This window comes from Zea mays, chromosome 10 (genome assembly GCF_902167145.1).
Source record: "Zea mays cultivar B73 chromosome 10, Zm-B73-REFERENCE-NAM-5.0, whole genome shotgun sequence".
Lineage (NCBI taxonomy): Eukaryota > Viridiplantae > Streptophyta > Magnoliopsida > Poales > Poaceae > Zea > Zea mays.
Window position 1 is genome coordinate 36,530,002 of NC_050105.1, and position 21,713 is coordinate 36,551,714.

Sequence of the window (21,713 nt, forward strand, 5' to 3'; positions counted from 1 at the left end):
AGTTGGTTCTATACAACTGATTTCTCTGAACATCACAGAGTCTTAGTCTGACAGCCAGACTTCAGACCTATTTATTTCCCATTTTTGTACAACACCAAGGCTTAATCACTTAAGAAAAGTTGTACTCCTATCTTAGTTCTGCAAGTTTGCTATATTGACTTAGGGCAAAATCCTCAAGAATCCTGAGATGTAGAGCTCCAAAGTGAGCCCTATTCAACTGATTTTGGACTTAGGCACATGAGAGGTATAGAGTGTCCTTTTGCAAATAAGCCCAAATCTCATAATTTGATTTGCAAATCCTCAAATGTGTCAAACATATGATTTGAGGTGCCCTAATACCTTGGTTTTTGCACTTTGGTCCAAAAGTGCAAAAATTTTACAGTTAGCCCCCTAGGGTTCCAATTTAGGGTTTTTCAGGGGTCTTTTCAGGGTTTTTAACACTTTAGGGTTTGGATGCCACTCAAGTCCTTCCAATAGGATATCTTAGGATTATTTCTTATATCTTTTGAAGTTTTCTCATACTTGGGCTTCTCTTGTATCCATAAGCCCAGATTTGGGGTTAAGTACTTCATATAAGGGTTAACCACACATCAAGTCATATCAGTACACATTTTTGAAATTTTTACCTAGTGAATGCACTCTAGGTGTGACAAACACATGATATGCTAATGCTCATGATGTTATGCTCAAGTTTTAATGACAGTAACACTAGGGTGTTACATCCTTCCCCCCATAAAAGAATCTCGTCCCAAGATTTAAAGTCCTAGGGCAAGTAGTGGAAAAGGAAACGCGTCATATTTTTATTTCCTTATTTCTTGTACAAGGCAGGGGTATGGGGTCTACTCCTCTTTTACAACAATTGTACATATCTCACAAATTACATGAAGCTAAAAAGCCAGGGAAATTCTTTTCTAAGAAGTCTTGGGTTTCCCATGTAGCTTCATCTTCAGTGTGTTGGTTCCATTGTATCTTATAGAATTTGCGAACTCTTCTTCAGGTGATCCTGTCCTTCTGATCCAGGACTCGAATAGGATGTTCTGAATATGTTAAGTCTGGTTCCAAGGTAACATCCATCACTTCTATGGTTCGATCTGGAACCCGAAGACACTTCTTCAATTGGGACACATGGAACACATTGTGCACTGCAGACAATGTTTCGGGTAGTTGGAGTCGGTACGCCACTGGTCCACATCTTTCAAGGATAGGAAATGGACCAATGTACCGGGGTGCAAGCTTTCCTTTTACACCGAAACGAGTCACACCCTTCATAGGTGATACTTTCAGGTACACATAATCTTGGACTTGAAAGTATAAGGGTTGGCGTCGTTTGTCTGCATAACTCTTTTGTCGAGCTTGTGCTTCTTTCAAATTATGTATAATTTGTTGAACTTTTTCTTCCATTTCTTTAACCATATCAGGCCTGAAAAACCACCTTTCCCCTGGTTCAGACCAATTCAATGGAGTACGACATCGTCGTCCATATAAAGCTTCAAAGGGTGCCATCTTGATACTTTCTTGATAACTATTATTATATGAAAACTCTGCCAATGGTAAACATTCATCCCATTTCTGTGGAAATTCTAGAACACATGCCCATAACATATCCTCGAGTATTTGATTTACTCTTTCAGTCTAACCACTAGTTTGAGGATGATAGGCCAAACTGTGGAGCAACTTAGTACCCCAAAGATTTGTGGAGTTCTTTCCAAAATTTGGATACAAATTGTGGTCCGCGGTCCGACACTATAGTTTTTGGAATCCCGTGCAAACTGAGAATACGAGCAATATATATCTGGGCATAAGTGATGATCGGGTAGTATGTCTTGACTGTCAGAAAATGAGCTATTTTCGTAAGCCGGTCAATTATAAACCAGATAGAGTCAAAACCTTTTGCTGTCCTGGGTAGTCCCATAATGAAGTCCATGCTAATGTCCTCCCATTTCCAAGTTGGGATAGGCAAAAATTGCAGTGGACCAGCAGTCTTCATGTGTATGGCTTTGACACATCTACATGTGTCACATTTCGCCACATAGCGTGCAATTTCAATCTTCATCTTTGTCCACCAATAATGCTGCTTTAAATCATGATACATCTTAGTGCTTCCGGGATGAATGGAATATCGACTAATATGTGCTTCATCCAAAATTTGCTGGCGGACTTCATCACCTTTAGGCACAACTATGCGGTTATTAAACCATATTATGCCTTGATCATCCTTTTTGAAACAATTTGCTTTACCGGCTTTTATTTTCTCATGAATATGTCTCATACCCTTATCACTTCTTTGTGCATCAATAATCTTTTGCAGAAGAACCGACTCAAGCTTCAATTGATTTAAGGTTCCATGTTGAATCATTCCCAGGTTTAATTTCTCCATTTCTTGGCATAATGTGATGTCAGAAGTCTTTATTGTAAGACAATGGCAGGAAGCCTTGCGACTCAGTGCATCTGCCACCACATTGGCCTTGCCTGGGTGATAGTGAATTTCTAATTCATAATCCTTAAACAGCTCAAGCCATCTCCTCTGCCTCATATTTAGTTCTGACTGGGTAAAAATGTACTTCAAACTTTTATGATATGTATATATATATGACAGATATTTCCTAGCAGATAATGACGCCTTATTTTAAGGGCATGAACCACAGCAGCTAACTCTAAGTCATGAGTTGGATAATGTTCCTCATGCCGGCGCAACTGTCTTGAAGCATATGCTATAGCTCGTCCTTTTTTGCATTAAGACACATCCGAGACCACTGCCTGATGTGTCACAATACACATCAAAAGGCTTTTCAATGTCCGGTTGAGCCAATACCGGAGCAGTGGTCAATAATAACTTCAGTTGCTCGAAGGCTTCGTTGCATCTTGAGGACCAGTTAACTTTTATATCATTCTTTAATAGACTTGTGATTGGCTTCACAAGCTTAGAGAAATCCGGGATAAATCTGTGGTAATAGCCAGCCAGTGCAAGGAAACTTTTAACTTGATGCACAGTGGTTGGCGGTTTCCACTCTAGAATATCCTTGACCTTGCTGGGATCAAGCGCAATCCCATTTGTAGATAATACATGTCCCAAAAATTGGATTTCCTCCAACCAAAACGCGCATTTGCTAAATTTAGCATATAATTGATGTTCCCTTAAGAGCGTTAATACGATCCGTAGATGCTAAGCATGCTCCTCTTCATTCTTGGAATAAATTAAGATATCATCAATGAAGACCACCACAAATTTGTCCAACTCGGGCATAAATACCGAGTTCATTAGATATGTGAAGTGGGCAGGAGCATTCATTAATCCGAAATACATAACCAAATATTTGAATAATCCGTACCGCATACTAAATGTGGTCTTGGGTATATCTTCAGGTCGGATATGGATCTGATGATAGCCCGACCTGAGGTCAATTTTGGAGAATACCCTCGCTCCGGTAAGCTGATCGAATAAGATATCAATCCGGGGAAGAGGGTCCTTGTTCTTGATTGTGACCTCATTAAGGGGTCTGTAGTCCATGCACATCCAAAGCGTTTGATCCTTCTTCTTGACAAAGATTGCGGGACATCCCCAACGTGATGAACTGGGCCGGATGAATCCCTTCTCCAATAGATCTTGTCATTGAGTCTTGAGCTCTGCCAACTCATTTGGGGGCATTCGGTACGACCTTCTAGAAATAGGAGTTGTACCGGGCTTCAATTCAATCACAAACTCTATATCTCTTTCTGGAGGTAATCCAGGCAGATCTTCAGGAAAGACGTCCGGAAACTCACACACTACCGGAATATCTTGGATTTCCAGTATGATAGCTTCATAGACTCTGCCAAATGGTTTAGCTGGAATAGCTACAAGGATGGACGGGAGAACCTCTTCATGGCCATAGCTCAACCTGATGGTTCTTAAATCAGTGTTGAGGATAGCTTTGTGCTTGGCTAACCAATTCATGCCTAGAATTACATCTATATCTTGGCCTTTTAGAATAATCATATTGGTCGGAAAATCCCATTCAGCCAATGTTACTAGCACATTGAAGGCCACTTCTTTCGTAAATATTTGTCCCCCAGGCAAATGAATAATAAACCCTTCCCTTGATTCAGTGCAAGGAATGCAATATTTCTTCACGAATTTCTTGCTTATGAATGTATGCGAAGCACCACAATCAAAGAGAATGACTGCTGGGTGATTGGCCACAAGAAACGTACCCATCATAACCGACTCTCCCTTCGGTGTAGTATATTCGCCCAGTCTTCTTAATATTCTTCCCTGCTGAATTATTTGTATGTTTCCCTTGCCTTAATTGGAGCTCCCTGAGTTCTGCTGATTGTTGGATTTGTTCTGCCTTGGATATGGGGAGTCTTTGATAAAATGTCTAGACTTCCCACAATTTAAGCAGTCAGTTGAGCAACTAAGGAGGGCGGGGAAACGAGCACCAGGGGCACTGGGCTGACTTGTAGGAGTGGGGGCAGTGGCAGGGCGAATGAAGACAGACTGTTTGAATGGGTAGGAGGGTGGGCGAGATGAAGAATGATTTTGATTGAAAGGTCAGATTACCAACCTTCGTCGCTTTTCAGGTCCCTGATTGGACCTGTCACCTCTGAATCCCTTCGATTTTCCTTGGCCTGTGTTAGCTTCTACTGCCGGCACTGTGCTGACAGCCCTGCTGTAAGTGAGATCTAGGCAGGAGGCCATCTTTCTTTGAAGCCGGTCATTGAGGCCTCTCATGAAGCAATTCTTCTTTTTCAGGTCAGTATTTACTTGATCAATTGCATATTGGGATAAATGATTAAATTTGTTGAGATACTGCATGACAGTATCTCCCCCTTGCTTGAGTCGCATAAATTCCTCCTGTTTCATGTGTAGTACTCCTTCTAGAATATAGTGCTCACGGAATGCTAACTTAAATTCATCCCACGTGACCTGATGTCCGGCAGGTTGAATGGCAACAAAATTTCCCCACCAAGTACTGGCAGGGCCTCTTAACTGTTGAGCAGCGAACAACGGCTTCTGGATTTCGGTGCAGCGGCTTAGTCCAAATTTCTGCTCCATAACCCGTACCCATTCGTCGGCTTCCAGAGGGTCTTCGGCTTTAACGAAGAGTGGGGGACGTGATGATCCAAGGCTCCGAACGAACGGTTCCTCGCAATCACTACACCACGGCTCCGTTGGTTATCACCCGTGAAACACGAATGACCTCGGCACGAAGGCTTATCCCTGCAAGCGCAATCAAGAACACAAGCAAGAACAGGAAAGAAACGCAACCAAAATTGTATTGATTACGGGAGGGGTCTCACAAGCCGATGACGGCGACATTGTTCGATGACATAATTGATCTAAGCAAAACCCAAACCTAACATAGCGGCAGCTGCTGAATAAATAGATTATTAGGGCGTGCGTGACCCTTGGACTCGCCCCTAATGGGCTCCGACGCGATACACGGCCCAACAGACGATGTCGCAGCACCAAAACAGAATCTGAACGCTGACTTGTTTCGACGATTCCCATTGACTCCGGACGAGTTTTAGGGTGGAATCAGTTGGGTTGGTTAGATAATCTCTTTATCTTTCGAACCATATCAAGTCTGTCGCAATCGGAGTCCGGATGCATCTTGGGTGTCCATTTTAGTGCAGATTGGTTCTGGAACCCGAGATGGAGCCGCAGCCAAGTCGGATTTGATCTCCTTCCTATTGTGGGCGCCCTTGCTGCTCCACCTCAATACCTAGGCCTTTCCCAAGTCCTTGCTGGTCCTCTCCAAGGTTCCTAATCATCAAAACATCCATGGCCTCAAGCGTAAGCTCTGAAACACAATTGACTAGGGTAGAACGTACCTGGAGATTTAGTTGTCATGCATGTGATCGTGTTATCGGTCCATTCATTGTATGTATAGAAGTGATGTCCTCATCATCATCCTCCTCTTGAATTGGAGTCGTCCTCGACTCGGTCTCATCTTCATCACCCATATATGGCTTCAAATCTAAAATGTTAAAGGTGGGACTAACCCCAAAATCTGGCGGCAACTCAAGTGTATATGCATTATCATTAATTTTTGCAAGAACTTTATAAGGACCTGCAGCTCGTGGCATAAGTTTAGACTTTCTCAAATTAGGAAACCTATCCTTTCTCAAATGAACCCACACAAAGTCACCAGGTTCCAATTTCATTTCCTTCCTGCCTTTATTAGCAGCAATACGATACTTTTCATTCATCTTTTCAATTTGCAACTTAGTTGTTTCATGTAACTTAAGAATGAATTCAGAACGTTGTGTAGCATCCAAGTTCACTATTTCAGAAGGTGGTAAAGGTAGCAAATCAATTGGGGCACGAGGATTAAAACCATATACTACCATAAATGGACTAAGCTTGGTTGTGGAATGAATCGATCTGTTATAAGCAAACTCAATATGTGGCAAACATTCCTCCCACAACCTCAAATTATCCTTCAAAATAGCCCGCAACATGGTAGATAAAGTGTGATTAACAACCTCTGTTTGCCCATCAGTTTGGGGATGACAAGTAGTAGAAAACAACAACTTTGTTCCCAATTTAAACCACAAAGTTCTCCAAAAATGACTTAAAAACTTAGCATCCCTATCAGAAACAATAGTATTTGGCACACCATGCAAACACACAATCTCACTGAAGAACAAATCAGCAATATGTGAAGCATTATCAGTTTTGTGACAGGGTAAAAAATGTGCCATCTTTGAAAAATGATCGACAATGACAAAAACACTATCACTCCCCCTCTTTGTTCTAGGCAATCCCAAAACAAAATCCATAGAAATATCCTCCCAAGGTGCACGAGGAACAGGAAGAGGCAAATAAAGACCATGGGGGTTAAGTCGGGACTTAGCTTTGTTGCACGTGGTGCAACAAGAGACGTAGCGCTCAACATCACGCCGCATCCGAGGCCAATAGAAATGAGTAAACAACACATCCTCGATCTTCTTAACACCAAAATGTCCCATCAAGGCACCTCCATGTGCTTCCTGCAAGAGTAGAAGACGAACAGAGCTAGCTGGAACACACAACTTGTTAGCACAGTAGAGAAGACCTTCACACAGCATAAATTTTTGCCACGTTCTTCCCTCTCAGCAATTTTCAAAAGCATCTTTGACGTCCAAATCAGCAGCATATAATTCCTTTATAGTCTCCAAACCAAATATTTTATGATTAAGTTGGGACAACATAGTATAACATCTAGATAGAGCATCAGCAATCACATTATCCTTTCCTTTTTTATGCTTAATAATGTAAGGAAATGATTCTATGAATTCAATCCATTTAGCATGTCATTTGTTTAGACTAGATTGTCCCTTAAGATACTTCAAAGATTCATGATCCGAATGTATGACAAATTCTTTAGACCATAGATAATGTTGCCAAGTTTGTAAAACTCATACTAAAGCATATAATTCTTTGTCATATGTACAATAATTCAGAGTTGGACCATGCAATTTTTCACTAAAGAAAGCAACAGGTTTACCTCCTTGAATGAGCACTCCTCCAATCCCAATGCCGCTCGCATCACACTCGAGCTCGAATGTCTTGTCAAAATCAGGAAGTTGCAGCAGTGGTGCTTGTGTGAGCTTCGACTTTAGGGCATCAAAAGCTTGTTGTTGTGATGGTCCCCAACAAAACGGCACTCCATTCTTTGTCAACTCGTGGAGAGGTGCTGCAATGGTGCTGAAATCCCGCACAAATCGCCTGTAGAATCCTGCAAGACCAAGAAAACTTTGAACCTGCGTGACCGTGGTTGGAAGTGGCCAGCTCGTGATGGCAACAATTTTTGCCTCATCCATCTCAATGCCCTGCGATGTCACAACATATCCAAGAAAAGACACACGATCGGTGCTGAAGGTGCACTTCTCAAGGTTACCAAATAAACGTGCATCACGCAAAACATCAAAAATAACACGTAAATGTTCAATATGATCATCATGAGACTTACTATAGATAAGAATATCATAAAAATATACCACCACAAATTTACCAATGAAAGCACGTAAAACATCGTTCATCAATCTCATGAAAGTACTAGGCGCATTAGTTAACCCAAAAGGCATGACTAACCACTCATAAAGACCGAACATAGTTTTAAATGCAGTTTTCCATTCATCACCTAAAGACATACGAATCTGGCGGTATCCACTATGCAAGTCAATTTTAGAGAAAACAATAGAACCACTTAATTCATCAAGCATGTCATCCAATCTAGGAATAGGATATCTGTACCGAATTGTGATGTTATTAATGGCTCTACAATCAACACACATGCGCCAAGTGCCATCTTTCTTAGGAACCAAAAGAACAGGAACATAACAAGGACTAAGGCTCTCATGAATGTACCCGCGGTCCAGAAGGTCCTGGACCTGGCGCTGAATCTCCTTAGTCTCCTCGGGGTTGGTCCTGTAGGCAGCACGGTTGGGCAAGCTCGCCCCTGGAATTAAATCAATCTTGTGCTCAATGCCTCGCACAGATGGCAATCTAGGGGGTATCTCAGAGGGAAACACATCCATATACTCTTGCAAAAGGTTAGCAATAGTAGGTGGCAAAACAATAGATGTATCATCAATGGAATAGAAAGCATTTTTGCACACTAAGGCATAGCAAAGTCCAAGAGAGGTATGTAACTCATCAAGATCAAATTTAGTGGCTAGCAAAGTAGGAGTTTCCAACTTAATAGGTTGTTGATTTTCAGAGTTCAAAACACCTTTTTGCTTAGCATTAGTCTTTTTCTCATGTTCAAAGTGTACAATCTCAGTGGGAGTCATAGGAAGCAACACAATTTTCTTTCCCTTATGCATGAAAGTATATTTATTAGATCTACCATGGTGAATAGCATCAGTATCAAACTCCCAAGGATGTCCCAGTAAAATAGAGCATGCATCCATAGTCACCACATCGAAATCAGCAAAGTCATGGTAAGAGTCAATAGAAAAATGCACCCTTGTTGTTTTTGTTACCTTGAACTTACTGCTGTTGTTAAACCATTGAATGTGATAAGGGTGGGGATGCTCTCGTGTGGTCAAGCCAAGCTTCTTGACCACCTCAACGTTCACCAAGTTGTTGCAGCTACCACCGTCAATGATGGTATGTACACGGCAGTCCTTGACGATAAGGAACATGTTGAAAAGGTTGTGGCGCTGTCTGTTGTCGTCATCACTAGTCGTGGTACTCAAAGCTCGTTGCACAATCAAGGCCTTATAGGTCTCGGTCGCTGTTGTATAAAGAACCTCTTCATCACCATCATAAGTCTCTACAATGTTAGCTCCAACAGTATCTTCATCTTCAACATCAGAAGCACTAACATACCCACCATCACCAGTAGCAATGTATGCCCGTTTGCTGGGGCAATCTCGCTGAATATGACCAAGTCCCTGGCAGCGGTGGCACTTGATGTCGGAGGAGCGGCATGTGGAAGAGGTGGTCGTAGCAGGTTTTGCTGCAACACCCAAAGGCACAACGGAAGATGTGGACGTCTGTACGCCCGAAGATGATGACGCCTTGGCTGGCGCCGGTGGCTGGCATGGAGCGAAAGTGATGCTCCTCCATTGTTGACGACCCTGCAATTCTTTTTCTGCCAACATAGAAAGATGGAACAAGCATTGTATAGAATGATATTCTTTATAATCAACAATATCCTGAATCTCCCGCCTCAATCCCCCATAAAACCTAACCATTTGATCCTTCGGAACCTCAACTACCCCACATCGTAGCATACCTTTCTGAAGCTCTTGGTAGTATTCCTGTACCGACATGTCTCCCTGATCTAAGCGTTGCAATTTTTTCGAAGATCACGTCTACAAGAAGGGGGAACAAAGCGAGCTCGCATCTCCTCTTTTAATGCATTCCATGTTTGTGGTGCAGCACGTGTGTTAACAAGTTCATTCCACCAAATGATAGCAAAATCTCTAAATTCACTAGTGGCTTGTCTAACCCTATGCTGCTCAGGAACAAGATGGGAATTAAATTTTTGTTCTACCGTCATCTCCCAGTCTAAGTAAGCTTCAGCATCATAAGAACCCATGAACGGTGGAATAGAAAACTTAATCTTAGCAAATGGATCATGGTCTGGTTCAGGATTATGATGACGACGTCTACCATTACCTCCCATACCTTGTCGATTACGTGCGAGGTGTTGTCGCAGCGGTGCATAAACATCGTCGTCATCGTCGTCGTCATCCACAGGAGAGTGAGCTGGGGCTAGAGTTGGTGGTGGGGGACGAGCCTCCAGTACGTCCATGTGTGTAACAAGTTCAGCAACTCGTCGATCAAGCTGCTCATAGCATGTCGAGGCAGAGTCTTGGTATTTTTTAAAAGCTTCAGTCATCGCGCGCATCATCTCCTTCAATTCCATCTGAGAGACACACTCATCGTCGTTAAGTTTAGGCCCCTTATCCTTGTCCATTTGATTCTTTGGTCCTGTCATTGTTAGCACAAAACAGAGACAAAAAAGGCAACAAACAATGTGAACCCTGCAACTATCTCTCAGGGTGGTGGTGGAGGTGGTGGAATACAAATTATGAAGCGTCTTACCCCGCTCTTACAACGTTCTTACAAGCACTGCAGGTGGCAAACGGTGACCGATGTGACTGTCCCACGAGCGTGGGTGTGATTGCAAAGGAGTACCTGTTCTGCTCGAGAGAAAATTGGAGCTATGGGAAGGCTGACTAAATATATATATGTGGCACACAAGTCAATAACAGATAGCAATGCTGAATAAGTGTTCCAAGTACTCGTCCTAGTTGTTGGCCTAGAAAATGTAATAGAACAGTTGGACCAAAGCACAAGAAAGGAGGTACAAGTATCTAGTGGGAATGGCAATTCTGTAAATAGCGCAGATTTTTCAGCACTAGTAGAAATCAAAGGCGCGTTTCCAAAGGAGTACCAGCAAAAGAGCTCGAAATATTCTGAATTTTTTATCACTGATCCAAAATCACAAATGATGGAAGCACACAAAATTTCACTTGAAACAGAGTTGTATTGTGGCCTAGAGAAAATCACAAAGGATCTCTGGAATTCCTGAAAACACTTTAACAATTTTTTTAATTATCTTCCCGATTTTTTTGAAGTTTTGACCGAACCAAACAGGTCGTAAAAATTTGAATCTGCTGTAAAAATTTGAACTCAAACGGAGCACCGAGCGAAAAGTTATGCCCGTTTTATGGAAGGTACCTCAAGTTATGGTTTTCAAAGGCACAAATCGGCAGGAACCGAAGCGGCAGCTATGGAGCACAGGGTTAGTTTTAGAGATAGGATTTGTTTTCCGGATATGGCCGGTTTAGATACAGGATCTGTTTTGTGGATATGGTCAGTTTTAGAGATAGGATGTGTTTTGTGGATAGGGTCGGTTGTAGAGATAGGATCTGTTTTGTGGATAGGGTCGGTTGTAGAGATAGGATCTATTTTGTAGATAGGGTCGGTTTTGTAGGATGGAAGCGAATGAACGCAATCAAACTGAACCAAAAAAATCTAATCCAGCAACCAAACTCAACTAGAACACGAACTCAGATATGAGGACTCTAAAACTGAATTGTGCAAAGGCTAAGGTGGTGGTTTTAGGTCGGAATAAACTGATCGTATTTTTTTTGACTTTTTGTGGACTATGGGACGAAACAAAACTAATCTAAAGGTAGAATTATACCTCACGGGCAACCTGGAAATCTGATACCAATTGATAGTAGACGTGGCTCAATCTTCTGTGAGATACGATAACTTGATTGAGTGGAGATCTCGACGTTGATGATCCAAGGCTCCGAACGAACGGTTCCTCGCAATCACTACACCACGGCTCCGTTGGTTATCACCTGTGACACACGAATGACCTCACCACAAAGGCTTATCCCTGCAAGCGCAATCAAGAACACAAGCAAGAACAGGAAAGAAACGGTATTGATTACGGGATGGGGTCTCACAAGCCGATGACTAAGACACTGTTCGATGACAGAATTGATCTAAGCAAAACTCAAACCTAACATAGCGGCGGCTGCTGAATAAATAGAGTATTAGGGCGTGTGTGACCCCTGGACTCGCCCCTAATGGGCTCTGACGCGATACACGGCCCAACAGACGGTGTCGCAGCACCAAAACAGAATCTGAACACTGACTTGTTTCGACGATTCCCGTTGACTCCAGACGAATTTTAGGGTGGAACCAGTTGGGTTGGTTAGATAATCTCCTTATCTTTCCAACCATATCAAGTCAGTTGCAATTGGAGTCCGGGTGCATCTTGGGCGTCCATTTTAGTGCAGATTGGTCCTAGAACCCGAGATGGAGCCGCAGCCGAGTCGGACATGATCTCCTTCCTGTTGTGGGCGCCCTTGCTGCTCCTCCTCAATACCTAGACCTTTCCCAAATCCTTGCTGGTCCTCTCCAAGGTTCCTAATCATCAAAACATCCATGGCCCCAAGCGTAAGCTCTGAAACACAATTGACTAGGGTAGAATGTACCTGGAGATGTAGTTGTCGTGCACGTGATCGTGTTATCGGTCCATTCATTGTATGTATAGAAGTGATGTCCTCATCAGGATGGGTTTCAGAGAAGTCCAAATACAAAGTCTCACGTGGTCCCTATGGATAAGCCCTTCCGCCATGTTGCTGGAATTGATTTCCTACCATTTCACGTAGAAAGCGGGTATTCTCAGCGGTTGCATTGACCAAGGCAGCGATAGCCTCGGGCAACGTTGGAGGTACAGGCAGTGGATTGGGTGTGTCTTCCCGACCACGGGAAGTACCCGCGCCGTCATGTGCACGAGTCCTTGATGGCATCTGAGGCAAAGAAATACTTGGGGAAATATAACATGCTGATACACACCATCATTTTACATTACCAAGATGTAATGATACAGACTCAAATGTACAACATGACTTTATTACCTATTTTACATTAGTATTATATCTAAACTATACTACTCTAGTATTTATCGTCTTTGGTTGTTTCACTGTCTGTTGTAGGGGACCGTTCGTTAGCCAGGTTCATGTAAGGAGAGGGCTTAAAAAGGTCCAATTCCCCATCATGTCTTTCACCTGCTGTCCCAGATGGTCTGGCTCCCATTCCAACAGGATCAGCGGGCACGTCCGGATGTAGTCGACCATACAGTACATGTACTTCCTCATGTAGAGTATTACAATATACTTGTAGGTTATCAAGGGCTGTGCTGAGCTCATCCACACGGGCTCGAGCTTTTGCTTCACGATGCCAAGCGATTGAGCGTGAGTTGATGGCCTAATCAATGGTTGAGTCTCGTTCAGAGAGCTCAAACCGCAAGCGGCCGACTTCGGCTGATAACTCAGCTGTACGCTGACTGTCATCTGCCCACACACTGTTTCGGTGTCGTAGCTCCGTCCAAAGCTACTCCACTTGGGCTTCTAGGTCTCCGATAGGGTCGTTACTGTCGTTGGTGCTCTCTTCATGTCTTGGAGCCAACTGATGCCGAGGTACGCCAATAGGTCCGGTGGACTTACGCGCGGTTTTCCTCGTGCGCGGCGGCATATCTCCATAAGGGGGAAAACTTTATTTGTATAATTTTTAAACATGATGCATGCATAATTACGGGATCAACCTTCGTTGATTCCCAACCTCCTATACATTGCACTCTTGTTACCTAGTCTTATAAGATGAGTACTTCAGAAAGTAGTAAGATAAGAATGAAAGAAATTTTCTTAGATAAGCCTTTGAAAATTCTTTTTTAAATGCTTCATAATATCTAAAGAGATGGGCTTCGCTCCAATACCAGCTGTGACAGAACCTCCCAAGTCATTAGGCCCACCTATAGTTGTCCTTGTCCAGCGGACCTCGGACAACCCTGTAGATGCATCTAATCACTTGACAAGTTCGGTATCTGTATCCTTTAACTTTCCCAAGAGCGTTTCACCCGTCATGCAGATATTACAACACATCGGAGGAACGAATAACCAGAAGCAATTACAGTAACTTAATTTACATTAAAATATAGAAAGAGTGTTATTATTACAGACCAGAGGTATATGAGTGCAGAAGTATTATTATTACAAACTCGGGAGGCAAAAACCCCTCCCGTTTAAAAGTATAATGTTTTTAAGGAGGACAACACCCTCCCGAGGCTTCACTCTTGAGATTTTTCCTTTGGCACCACCTTAGAGCAAAAGCAACAAAAGTTTGCTGCTTCCTCACCTACAACAACATGGGTTTGAAAACCCTGAGTACAAAGTGTACTTTTGCAAGTCTTACCCATCAAATTAAAATACTCTCAAGGATATGCTGGCTTGAGGGAGTCAAGGTAAGGCTTAATCAAGAATCAAGACTCTGTTTGCAAAAATGCATACTAATAGTGGATCCTTAAAAATCTAGTTTTATTTGCAAGTTAAGTCATTACCTGAATCTAGAGTTCTTTCTACCCTAGTTCAAGCATTTGGCCTATACTAGCCATCTTTTATCATCCCTTTAAGTTCACTAGAATGCTACGTGTAGGTTAGTGACCAAGTCTTCATGTCCGAGAAGTAACGGCGATCTGAATTGATTAATACCCAGCTAGGGATGTCCAATCACACGACATATGTAGCACTTAACCCTTGCATATGTCAACTCGCCACCGGGGTTCTTAAGACTAGATCAGGTTCACGCCAACCGAGAGCATAGATACACCACCGTCCAACCTCTTGCCATAGAGGGTACACGCTACTCTCGCCATCTCTCCACTCCCATTGCGTGTTGTCTTATTCTGGTATTAGTCTGCCCAAGGCAAAGCTTACCCATGATGAGGCATGTGACCAGTTAAAAGGTTCTCAATCATCAAGCCTACATCGAGACGGTCCTTAATTGACTCCGACGGAGACACTACACCGAGACTCTCTTCTCGTGTAAGTCACTCGCCTGGTCTTAGCTTTATCTTTTCAAACCCAAAGTTTGGTACCTGTTAGAGGTACATCTTTTTCGATGTTGAGTCCATCATGGCCATGATGGATCCACCATCAAGTTTTATTTTTGAAAACATCGCATCCCACTTGAAGCATCATCTTTTGTCAAAACAAAACATTTTGTTTTTTCTAGAGCAAGACTAAGCATCAGAAAAACCTTTTTATAAAACAGGTGATCAAGGAAAGGTAATCAATCTTCCAAGGAAGGAAATGCATCAATTGTTTAGCACACAACTCATATCACCTAATGCATCAAGCAAGTGAGAAAGATTTTAAAATAGCAAGGAGGTGTCAAATGCACCGGGGCTTGCCTTGAGTTGTAGGAGAGTCGGGCTCTCCTCCACAGATATCAAAGTATAAGCAGTTTCCGGCAGGTGGGTCTTCAGGTGGTGGTGGTGCAACTCCTTCTTCTTGAACCACTACTTCTTCCTCGTTCTCTATATATAACCATATATAACTTTGAATGCTCATGTAATGCTTATGAAATGCAATAATAGAAAAGGTTTATCAAGTTGTATCTTGAATACAATTTTCCTTCACGGTACTCGAGGAAACTAGGGGTTTTGGAGTCAGTATTTTATTTCATAGGGAGATACTACTAAGAAGATTAGAGTTTTGGGGTTTAGGTATCAAACATTGTCCAAATCATGTCTAACTTCACTCATGGGTTCTAAATACCATATTAGGCTTATCCAAAAAGTTTAGTGATTTTTGGAGTTATTAAATAATTCCTAAAATTCTAGAGGTATAGATTTAAGTCCTTTTAAATACTATATAATTCCTTGTTTGGACTAAAAATCTTAAAACTAATTTTATTAAATACTATAGAAATTTAGAAGTCCAACAAAATTGGTCTCATATTTTTATTATTTTTCTCGAATTCTTTATGGATTTCTAAACTTTCTCGGAAAAAAGGAAAAGTTATCAATAGTGCTGGCCTGACATTGGCCAACCCAGCCCAGGCCTGTGCAGAATCCGGGTGTGCCCGCGACCACGTGGTGGACTTTGCGCAAAAGCCTCTAGTTAATCAAATAACTGGTGAAGAACCCCTAGCCACTATTCATTGTCTCTCTAACAATTGCACAGAGGTCCTCCGACTTCTGTTTCTTCTCCAACCTGACCCATGGCCACGGCGCGGTCGACATCGACCACCTTGTTGCTCGGACTACCCATGACCAGCATTGGCTGCCCAAATTAACTAATGGGCAAGCATTACCGACCCGAGGCGAATCTAGAACAAGCCTTAATTGAGTTAATACGGACCTGGATTGACCTGACCACGGCGACAGCGAATACCGAACACAAATCAAAGCGTTCCGGTTGATTGAGTGTGGTCAAGCACAAAGGGTTGAGCCGATGAGTTTCACAAGCATGTGTGGGTGCTAAAACATGACCAAGGAGAGCGGGAGCAGACCTGGGAACGGCTGGCCACGGAGCGCGAAGAATTCGTGCTCTACAGGGTCCGACGAGGGGGAATGGGCGTCGCGGCGGATTCCGGTGGAAACAGGGAGCCACGTCGGGGCTACACGGCCGCAAAAGACTACCAATTCACCATGTACTATCAATTTGGGGAAAGGAGGAGGCAGTGCGAATTTTGGCTTCAATCGAGCTCACTGGTGAAATTGTGAGGATCTCGTCATGGTTCATGGCGCTATTTAAAGGCACGGCGGTCCGGCTAACGATCAGTGGCCACGAAACACATCGTTCACGCATGGTGACCATGTAACAAAGGAGCACAGTGAGGGAGAATGGCGGAGTGAGTGACACGGCGGTAAAAGAACCGAGTCACGGTGGTCGCCGATGAAATATCTCCGGTCAGGCTCCAGCAAGGTTCGCGGAATCATGACACGGCCCGTAGTTATCTCACCACGGTCGATCCCTCCCCCAATCCACTCGAACACATCCAAATCTACAGTGCCTCGGATCTTTTCGTTGTTCTTCAGATATTTTCTGTGCTCTGATCTTCAGTGGTTTGCTGAACCGACCTCCTTTCACCCTCTCTATCTCCTAATTTGTGTTAAGAACAGGGTGATCTTCATTAATAAAATTTGTTCACCAAACAACAGTCTTCCAGTTTACTATAGGATTCATGGATCAATTTTGTATAGATTCTCAGATTTGGTGCTCTCAAATTGACTGCATTTCACTGGTGCCATACTTTTCTGAATCCAGTTTTCATAATTGCTCAACTTGCTTCTCACAGCACAACTTCATACCACTAGTTCTTTGATTTTTATACAGCAACATAGTAAGTCAACTGTACCAAAGTTACTCCCCTACAAACTAGCATTAACTTTGTTACAGAGGTTTTAATTAAACACCCATTAAATCGAGCTCCACATGGCCCTAAAGTTGGTCCTATACAACTGATTTCTTTGAACATCACAGAGTCTTAGTCTGACAGCCAGACTTCAGACCTATTTATCTCCCATTTTGTACAACACCAGGGCTTAATCACTTAAGCAAAGTTGTACTCCTATCTTAGTTCTGCAAGTTTGCTATATTGATTTAGGGCAAAATCCTCAAGGATCCTGAGATGTAGGCTCCAAAGTCAGCCATATTCAACTAATTTTGGACTGAGGCACATGAGAGGTATAGAGTGTCCTTTTGCAAATAAGCCCAAATCTAATAATTTGATTTGCAAATCCTCAAATGTGTGAAACATATGATTTGAGGTGCCCTAATACCTTGGTTTTTGCACTTTGGTCCAAAACTGCACCAATTTTACACTTAGCCCCCTAGGGTTCCAATTTAGGGTTTTCCAGGGGTCTTTTCAGGGTTTTTAAGACTTTAGGGTTTGGATGCCACTCAAGTCCTTCCAAGAGGATATCTTAGGATTATTTTTCATATCTTTTGAAGTTTTCACATACTTGGGCTTCTCTTGTATCCATAAGCCCAGATTTGGGGTTAAGTACTTTATACTAGTGTTAACCACACATCAAGTCATATCAGTACACATTTTTGAAATTTTTACCTAGTGAATGCACTCTAGGTGTGAGAAACACATGATATGCTAATGCTCATGATGTTATGCTCAAGTTTTAATGACAGTAACACCAGGGGTGTTACAGGTGATCGATTGGGAAGTTTTCTCGGGTGCGTTTCAGTGAGGACAAAGTGCGCAAAAAAAGACCTCTGTGCAGACAATATATGATTCTAAAGAGCTGCAGGAGTAAGTACCACCGATCCAGGGATTGGACGGGGTGTTACACAAGAGTAGCATGTACCCTTCGTGGCAAGAGGCTGGACAGTTGATTATCTGTGCTCTTGGTTGGCGTGAATCCATTCTGGTCTTGAAAAACCCGGGTGCGAGTTGACGTATGCAAGGGTTAAGTGCTAAATATGTCGTGTGGTTGGAGATCCCCAGCTGGCTATTACTTGATTTAGATCGCCTTTACTTCTCGGACATGAAGACTTGGTACTGACCTACACGTAGTGACAAGTGAACTCAAGGGATGATAAAAGATGGCTAGTATAGGCCAAGTGCTTGATCTAAGAATAGAAAGGAATCTAGATGCAGGTAATTACTTAACCTGATGAATAAAATGAATTCTTAAGGATCCACTCATTGTAAGCTTTTCTACAAAAGAGTCTTTGGATCTTGATAAGCTTTACCTTGATTCCCAAAGGCAAGCATTTCCTTGAGAGTCTTTTTCCTTAGACTAGTAAGACTTGCAAAAGTACACTTCGTACTCATGGGTTTCAAACCCATGTTGTAGGTGATGAAACTACTGAGTTCTGTTGTTTCTGCTCCAAGGTTGTCCTGAAACAGGAGGAGGAGAACTAAGAACTACCTTTGGAAGGTGTTTTGCCTTCCTATGACGTAATAAGTTTAAGCACTCAGAACCCGGTTATGTAATAATATCAACTCTTTCTATATTATACTTATGAATGTAAATTATGTTATTGTAATCCTTTCCGCTTACTTCGATGGTGTGTAATGTCTGCGTTATGGGATAAGCGCTCTTGGGCGATGAGATGGAGATACAAGTAGCCAGACCTCCCTAGCCATTGAGCGCACCTGCACGACTATCTGAGGTCCTCAGGACAAGGACATCTGTAGGTTGGCCTAATATCTTGGGAGGTTCTGTGACACCGACGAGGACATTGATCTTCTAAGGGGGATGGATTGTGATATCCTGGCCCAAGGCTTAATAGAATTAATAGAGTATGCATATCAACAAGGTGCATCTTCTTTTTCGGAAGCCTATTTCGAAAGAACCTCCAAGTTAAGCGTGCTTGGCTTGGAGCAATTTGGGAAGGGTGACCGACCGGGAAGTTTTCTTGCGTGCGCATGAGTGAGGACAAAGTGCGCATAAAAGACTTATGTTGGTCTGTGGGGACAATAATTAATCCTAGAGAGCTGCCAGGAGTAAGTACTGTCGTTCTGGGAGTGGACGGGGTGTTACAACATTTGATAACGGAGCACAGTTTGACTCTGAAGCATTTAAAACCTTATGTGATCAGATTGGAACAAAGATACACTTCGCATCGGTAAGACACCCATAATCCAACGACTTGGTAGAGCGAGAAAATGGTATCATTATCATAGGAATAATGAGACCAATCTTTAATCTACCAAAGGGAAAGTGGAGAGATGCATTAGTAAAGGTGGTGCGGAATCATAATAATGTTGTTTCAAGATCAACGGGCTTTACTCCGTTTAAACTCCTGTTCGGCGATGAAGCAATAACTCCGAAATAAGCAAAGATAGGATCAATAAGGACTTTAGCTTCGATAGAGGATGGAGATACTTGCGAAGTGTCAAAATACTCTATAGATGGGGGTCAGGCTTTAGGCAATAGATCATATTAATAAATACCAAGTCGAAATTGCAAAGTGGCAGGACATGAAAGTTAGATTAAAGAACATTAAGTGAGGACATTTGGTACTTCGAAGAATAGCTAACCCAAAAACTGTGGGGAAGCTACAACTCAAGTGGGAGGGCCCTTTCTTGGTAGCATCTTTGTCAAGACCAGGATCGTACAGATTAAGAGACATGGATGGGAATGACATTCCAAGATCCTGGAACGCAGATGAGCTTCAGAGATACTATGTATAACAATCATTTATTTTTTTTCTTTTCCCATGGTACCTTTTTTTCCTTTTAAGAGGGGAGAAAGGTTTTTAATGGGTCCATAGGTTGTAATTTTCATTTTCCTTTCATAGCTCTATACAATACAAGGGCAAATCGCCCCCATATGTAAAATGTAAAGATCTGAGATTACACCATTGAGTGTAAAAACATGAACATGCTCCAAAGTCATTCCTACAAGGATGCAGAGCTAAGAAACCACCTAATAAAGGTGAAGAAGCTCCAAAGTTGTTCCTAAGGGGATGCAGAGCTAAGCTCCAAAGTCGTTCCTACGGGAATAGAGAGCTAAGATACCACCTAACAAAGGTGAAGGAGCTCCAAAGTCGTTCCTAAGGGGATGCAGAGCTAAAATACTACCTAGTAAAGCTGAAGAGACTCCAAAGTCGTTCCTAAGATGATGCAGAGTCTGGGTGTGTGAATTTTTCTCACCTTTGGCATACATTTGCATAAAGCATCACATCATACATTGCATTCATACCAGCATTCATTAGACATTTTTAGCTTCATCGCACCATGGCACATTGGATGAGACACTAACGGGAAGTGTACAATGCTTCGTTGTGAACGAAAAGAAGGGAAGGTACTTTTTGCCTTCGGCTCAAAAAATAATAATGTGGTTTCGTCCACAGCAAAGCAAACGACAACAGAGGAAGGTAAAATTGCAAGGTAACAGTATACATTTACAAGGAAGCTTTCCATTACGCTGGTTTCTCTATCTACCTACATTTTTACATAAAAATTACGAGAATTCTTTCAGGACTTTGCCAAAAATCTACAGCTTCGGCTCTCCAAACTCCACCAACATCATCTTCAGCTTTGGCTCCTCATTCTCCACCGACGATAGCCTGAAAAATGTATCATATGAATACTTGGTAACAACAAGCATGAAAAAAGCAGAAGTAAAGATATTTTCATACATCATCAAGAACAGCCCGAGATTTATTTCCAGCAAGTTCTCACCCGCCCTTCGTCCAAATTTGGGTAACAAATCTGTTACCCACACTTCGGGCTTCACTAGGAATATTCTCAAGGTCAGCCAGAGAAATATTGAAGATAGATTGTTAACGATTTTCAAGTGTCTACATCTGGCTTTAGCAAAAATCGCAGCAGTACCTCGGGAAGCCACTGAAGCAGAAAAGTCATCGTGCCCCACCATAACTTCGTCAAAATCATTGATCTCTTTTTAAACAAATTCAAGCGCCTTCGGAATATTATCGGCATAATGATTTGCATTGTTTGAAACTGCTCCGATTGAGTTCAAGATTTCTTGCAGGTGTAAAGAACATCGGGTTGCAAAGCTGAAGTAGGTGTCTCGAAGCACTCTGAAAGCTTCGGATAACTTGGAACTTTTTTCTAATTCGGCCTCGACCTTTTGCTTCAGTCCTTTGGCTTCAAGCTCATAGCGATTTACAGTATCTTTAAAAGTCAGCTTCAATTTTTCAAGCTCTTTGCTCAACCCTTTCATTTATTTGTCTTCATCAAAAAATTGTATATGTTGGGGGCCTTCCTCTTCCGAAGGTCCTCAAAAACGCGACTAACCATATGATTTCAGTGTGACATGGAGCATTACAGGGGGCTTCGGCTTAGGAATGAAGATGTAGCCCAAAGGTAATAAGAATGGACAATGAAGCTACAGCCGAAGAGCTTCGGCTTGATGTGATGATGAAGACCAAGTATGATGATGACCGAAAGGGGACAAAGACTATTCAATCCTTAATGATTCGTGTTACGCTTA